Raw genomic sequence first — 7,148 nt, forward strand, 5'->3', positions numbered from 1 at the left:
TCTCAACAAAGAGATGGAAAACATTTTAAAAAGAACTAATCAACTACTGAAATTAAAAAGCACTAAGTGAAATAAATAGTAGACTAGAGAAAGTAAAAGGATAGATCAGTGACCTGGAGGACAGTGTGATGGAAAGCAATCAAGCTGAACAGGAGAGAGAAAATAATAATAATAATAAATGAAATTAGACTTAGGGAACTCAGTGGCACCATCAGGCATAATACCATTCACATTATAAGGATCCTGGAAGGAGAAAAGGTAGAAAAGGGGGATAAAATGTATTTGAATACATAATAGCTGAAAACTTCCCAAATCTGAGAAAGAAGACAGAAATCCAGATCCAGGAGGCACAGGGAGGCCCCAACAAAAATCAATCCAAGGATATCACTGCTAAGACACACAGTAATTAAAATAGCAAAAAGTGGTGATAAAGAGAGAATTTTAAAAGCCACAAGAGAAAACAAAACAGTTACTTACAAGGGAAACTCCATAAAGCTACCAGCTGATTTTTCAGCAGGAACTTTGCAGGCCAGAAAGGAGTGGCATGATATATTCTAAGTGCTGACAGAAAAACAAACAAAAAACCCCTCCTTCCAAGAATACTCTAAACAGCAAAGCTATCATTCAGAATAGAAGGAAAGAGAAAGAATTTCCCAGACAAACAAAAGTTCAAGAAATTCATCACCACTAAACCAGCCCTACAAGAAATGTTAAAGGGAACTCTTTGATTGGACAGGAAAGATCAGAAGTAGGAGTAAGAAAAGAAAGAAGCACAAAAGCAGTAAAATTAAAGATATTTATAAAAATCAGTCAAGGAATTCATAAAGTGAAAAGATATAAAATATGACATTGTAGATTTAAAACATTGGGGAGAGAAGAGTAAAGAATGGGTTCAAACTTAAACAATCATCAATTTAATATAGACTTCTGTATGCATAAGATGTTATATATAAACCTAATGGTAACTGGAAAACAAAAATTGGTCATAGATATGCAAAGAATAAAGAGGAAAAAAATCCAAGTTTATCACTAAAGAAAGACAGAAAACCATGAGAGAGGAAAGCAAGAGTGAAAGGAACAGCCAACTACAAAACAAACACAAAGCAAGTAACAAAAATCACAATAAATACATACCTATCAGTAATTACTTTTAATGTAAATGGTCTAAACACTCCAATCAAAAGACAAAGGGTGACAGAATGAATAAAAAAGCTAGATTCATTTATATATTGCCTAGAAGGGACTCATTACAGAATTAAAACACATGCCGATTGAAAGCGAAGGGATGGGGACACCTGGGTGGCTCAGAGGTTGAGCATATGCCTTGGGCCCAGGGTGTGATCCCAGAGTCCCGGGATTAAGTCCCACATTGGGCTCCCTGCATGGAGCCTGCTTCTCCCTCTGCCTATGTCTCTTCCTCTCTCCCTGTTTCTCTCATGAATAAATAAATAAAATCTATAACAAAAAAAGAAAAAGAAAGAAAGAAAGAAAGAAAGAAAGAAAGAAAGAGAAAGAAAGAAAGAAAGAAAGAAAGAAAGAAAGAAAGAAAGAAAGAAAGAAAGAAAGAAAGAGAAAGAAAAAGGGATGGAAAAGCATTTATCATACAAATAGAAGTGAAAAAAAAGCCAGGTAGCAATACTTACATTGGACAAAATAGACTTTAAAACAAAGACTGGGGGCAGCCCGGGTGGCTCAGCGGTTTAGCGCCGCCTTCAGCCCAGGGCCTGATCCTGGAGACCCAGGATCGAGTCCCACATCGGGCTCCCTGCATGGAGCCTGCTTCTCCTATGTCTCTGCCTCTCTCTCTCTGTCTCATGAATAAATAAATAATCTTTAAAAAAATAAAAAATAAAAAAAATAAAAATAAAACAAAGACTGTATAAGGAACAAAGGAGGACATTACATTATCATAAAGGGAGGGATCCAACAGGAATATATAACAATTGTAAACATTTATGCACCCAACATGGTAACACATGAATCAAATACATGAAGCAACTACTAACAAACAAAGGAAGTAATAGTTAATAATACAATAACTATAGGGGACTTTAACACCCCACTTACATCAATGGACTGAACATACAAATAGAAAATCAACAAGGGGCAGCCCCGGTGGTGCAGCGGTTTAGCGCCGCCTGCAGCCCAGGGCGTGATCCTGGAGACCCTGGATCGAGTCCCACGTCGGGCTCTCTGTATGATGCCTGCTTCTCCCTCTGCCTGTGTCTCTGCCTCTCTCTCTCTCTCTGTATCTATGAATAAATAAATAAAATCTTTAAAAAAAAAAAAAGAAAATCAACAAGGAAACAGTGGCTTTGAGTGACACACTAGAACAGATGGATTTAATAGATATATTCAGAACATTCCACCCTAAAACAGGTGAAAACACATTGTTTCAAGTGCAAATGGAACATTGTCCGAATAGATCTCATATTAGGCTACAAAACAAGTCTCAACAGATTCAAAAAGACCAAAGACATACCATGATTTTTTCTGACTACAACACTATGAAACTAGAAATCAGTGCACAAGAAAAAAATCTAGAAGGAACACAAATACATGGAGCTTAAATCACATGCTAGTAAACAGTGAATGGGTCAACCAACAAAATGAGGAGGAAATTTTAAAAAAAAGTTCGTGGAGACAAATGAAAATGAAATGCCATGGTCCCAAACTATTGAGATGCAAAAAAGCTCTACTGTACTAATAGAGGCCTACCTAAGGACACAAGAAAAAGCTCAAATAAACAAGCTAATCTTACACCTAAGGGAGCTAGAAAAAGAACAGACAAAACCCAAAACCAGTAGAAGGAAGGAAATACCAATGATCCGAGAAGAAATAAAATAGATACAAAAAAGAAACAATAGAACAAATCAATGAAACCAGGATCTGGTTCTTTGAAAAGATCAACAAAATTGACAAACCTTTAGGGCACCTGGTGGTTCAGTCAGTCAAGCCTCCAACTCTTGATCTCAGCTCAGGTCTTGATCTCAGTATTCTGAGTTCAAGTCCCATGTTGAGCTCCATGCTGGCTATGGAGCCTACTTAAAAAGAGAAAAAATCTTTAGGCAGACTCATGAGACAGACAGAGAGAGAGAGAGAGGGAGGAATCAAATAAAATCAGATATTAAAGAGGAGAAACAACCACATACACCACAGAAATACAAGGGATTATTAGGGAATATGAAAAATTATATGCCAACAAATTGGACAACCTAGAAAATTGAATAAATTCCTAGAAACATAACCTTGCAAAACTGAATCAGGATGATAGAATATTTGAACAGGCTGATTACCAGCAATTGAATCAGTAATCAAAAATATTCCCCCTCTCTCTGTGTGTCTCTCATGAATAAATAAAACCCTCTTTAAAAGTAAAAATTAAAAAAAAAATATTCCCAACAAATAAAAGTCCAGGCCCAAACGTCTTCACAGGTGAATTCTACCAGATATTGAAAGAAGAGAATAGATAAAAAACTATTAGACTCAGAGGATATAACAGATTTTTCATGATTTTTGTGCTTCTCTTGGCATTACTGAACAAAAAGGTTTGAAACATTTTGGGATGGATATATATATATGTTATATATAATATTACTCAGGCATAAAAAAATGAGATCTTCCCATTTGTGACAATATGGCTGGACCTAGACTATATTATGCTATGTGAAATAAGTCAGATGGAGAGGGTCACATATTATATGATTTCACTTATATGTGGAATCTGAAAAACAAAAGAACAAACAGAAAAATAAAGAAACAGAGCTTAAATTCAGAGTACAAATTGGTGGTAATTGGTACAAATTGGGCAGGGTTTAGGAGGATGGGTGAAATGAGTGAAAGGGGTGGGGTATACAGGCTTCCAGTTACAAAATGAATACATCATGGAGATGAAAGGTACAGCATAGAGAATATAGTCCATGGTACTGTAACAGCACCATATGGTGACAGATGATAACTACACTTGTGATGAGCATAACATAACATGAAATATAAGGTCGTGGAATCACTATGTTATACATCTGAAACTGAAGTAATATGGTGTGTCAACAATACTTCAATTTAAAGAAAGAAACTACATGACTATTGTGGTTATTTCTTATAGCCTAACAAGTGTCTTAAAACAATAATGTTATTATCAATCATGATACTGTTAGTTGATTGGGTTCAGCTGGGTAGTTTTAGCTTAGGGTTTCTCATATGATGGCAGTTAAATGACAGCTATCATTAGAGTTATCAAAAGCTGAGCTGGCCCGGATTTCCAGATTACTTACGCACATAGCAGGCAGTTAATGCTACTGCTGGGGAGGGCATAATGAAGCTGTTTACTGGAACACCTCCTTGTGATCTAGCCTTGGACTTCTCATGGCGGAGTGGCTCACTTCAGATATGAAACATGACAAGAGCAAGAATTCTAAAAGGCCCAGGAAGAAGCTGTGGGGCCTGTTATAATTCAGCCTCAGATATCCCAAAACATTATTTCTGTTGTATTCTCTTACCTACAAGTGAATTACTAAAACCAGCTCCAATTAAAGGAGAATCCACTTCCTGGTATCAGATGCCGTATACACATACAGGAAGTGAAGTAATTAATATGGATCATATTTGGATATTGTCTATCACAGAATCTGGCAAATGTATAGCTTTTTGATAAAACCCATCTTGTTCCCAGAGTTTTTAAGTTAAAGCTTTATTTTAACATGGCCTCAATCATTAATTTACATACTGTCAGGAATGCTTCCCTGCCTCAGGCAGGATTAGGTAATTGCAACAGAGAACATATTTACTTTCTAAGGTATTTGCTATCAGACAAAATTTCTTCCACAGCAATTTCCTGGAAACAAAACCTATTATTCTAGTTGGGAAAGAGGGGTAAAAGAGTAATTTTCACTGCGGATCGAAGATGATGGTGTGGATGAGTGGACTGATAGAGGGACAATTTTAAGTGAACAATTAGAGGGTATCAGAGATTTTTCATTAATTTTGTGCTGCTGTCGGCATTACCAGTTTTGAAAATTGGGGAGGGGGGGGATTTAGCAGAGGCTTTTGATTTTTAAAATCAATGCAAAATGGAACTTTGCTCACACTCTTAGTTTTATTTGTTTTGTTTCCTTGTTAGAAGACATTTGAATGGTGGGTTGAGATACACCAGACCATTTTTTAAGAAAAGCTGCTCATCATACATTTAAGCACGATGTCTACTTTTGTACAACCCGGACTTTTTAAAGTTGATGTCCCATGTTTTTGTTTCACTGACTGCTCTTTCAAGTTTTTATCATTGTGGTTTTCTTCAGACTACTACTGCTACTCACTTCCCTGAGTGAAATCTGACAGCTCTTGATATCTTTTTCGTTGACCTTAAAGCCAGTTGCTATTGCAAATGCAATTCCATCTTTCCCATCAACTGTGTGTTCTGCTTTTGAAGTTGGCTGCAGGTTGCAGAATTTATCTCTTCCACATACTGTTCACCATTTATAGAGAAGCTTTTTGCCGTGACTTGCCAATAAATTCTAAAAGCCATTTTATGTAAAAGTTTTTCCTAGGATCTTTTGGTGAAGCTCGGTTGGCATTCATACCCTGGACTGCATGTTGCATAGGCAAATGAATAGAACAAGCCATGCGAGAAGCAATAATACCTATGCCAAGGGTCGAAACAGTGAACTTTAGAAGGAGGAAAACCCCTTGAGTGTTCTCACCATGTTAGAACACTGTGTGGATGTGCACAAGCATTGTCAGTACTACGTAAAGGCTTCTTAGGGAAATTTTATTTGGCCATATTCACCTTTGTAAAGCACATCAATTAGAATCATATATAATTTACAAAGACCTTCTCCTTAGTCAAAGTGGATGTGGAAATTAGACAGCTGGTGTTCTTAGCATTTCTTGAGGGCAGAGAGGTTGATAGAATAAAAAATAAAATGGGTTTAAATTTGAACCTCAGCAGTTAAGTCAGGCTCCTCCAAAGGCTTCATGATCACATGCTTTCTTCTTTTACCAAAAGCAAGATAAATGCTGAGGAAGGCATGCACTCCAAAATAAAATTTTTTTTTTACACTGAACAGTGGGATCATCTTTTTTTCATATATATATGAAATATATTTTATATATTTATATTTATAAATTTATATATATATATGTAAATTTAGGGTTTGTCCCTTTAATAGCTTGCCATTCTCCATTATAGCCTTCACTGTCACTTTCTCCTAAATCTACATAATCCAGAATGGAGTGTCTTGATCACTCTGGCTTAATATCCGTTTTTCCAGGCTTATCCAAAGCTTTTCCAAAATAAGATGCTGTATATTTTGTCCCATTATACATATTACTACCAAAATGCTTCATGATGTTTTGTTTATTTTTGTCATTACTTGTTATTATGGTACACCAAGTGCTCACCGACATGCACAGTATGCACTTGAAGTCTTTGGTGGTTCTGTGTTATCAAACAATATTATTTTTGTTTTCTCTGCTCTTGTACATACTCTTCCTATATGTTTTATTTACTTCACCACACTTTTCTTTAAAGCTTTCTTAGACTTTTGAAGACAATTTATAACATGAGGCAAAAACAAAGACTAAATATAAAATCAACATTAAGGAAGCAAGTTTAGGAGATCTATACAAGGAGAGGCAATAAGGACATGAAGTATGATCCTGGGATGATCCACATCTGATGGTCATATCTCCTGTATTAGCATTCAAATACTTTACAAACATCTCTGTGATTTTGCTAAGCTACAGTTGTATTTGGAGTGTAACATGAAATCTTCCTTCTGTATAATTTTATAAAAATCTTTAACTTTGGAGATGTATATATTATATATGTAATATATATAATATATAACATTATATACATAATGTGCATAAAGTATATACATATAATTTCCCAATAAATATCAGTAGAGAATAGAGAAGTATATCATTGAGATATAGTTATATTCTAAAAAACTTTGATATTAAAAACTAGGTAGTGTTCTATCAGAAAAGTGTTAACCGGAGAGAGGATTTATATTATATGCCTATGTGTAATTTTCATTAACAAGGCATTTATGAAAAAATAATTCAAATACTAATTTATGGAATATATATAACATCCTTTATTCACTTTATATTTTTAAAGATTTTATTTATTTATTTATGAGAGAGAG

This window comes from Canis lupus, chromosome 18 (assembly GCF_003254725.2).
Source record: "Canis lupus dingo isolate Sandy chromosome 18, ASM325472v2, whole genome shotgun sequence".
Lineage (NCBI taxonomy): Eukaryota > Metazoa > Chordata > Mammalia > Carnivora > Canidae > Canis > Canis lupus.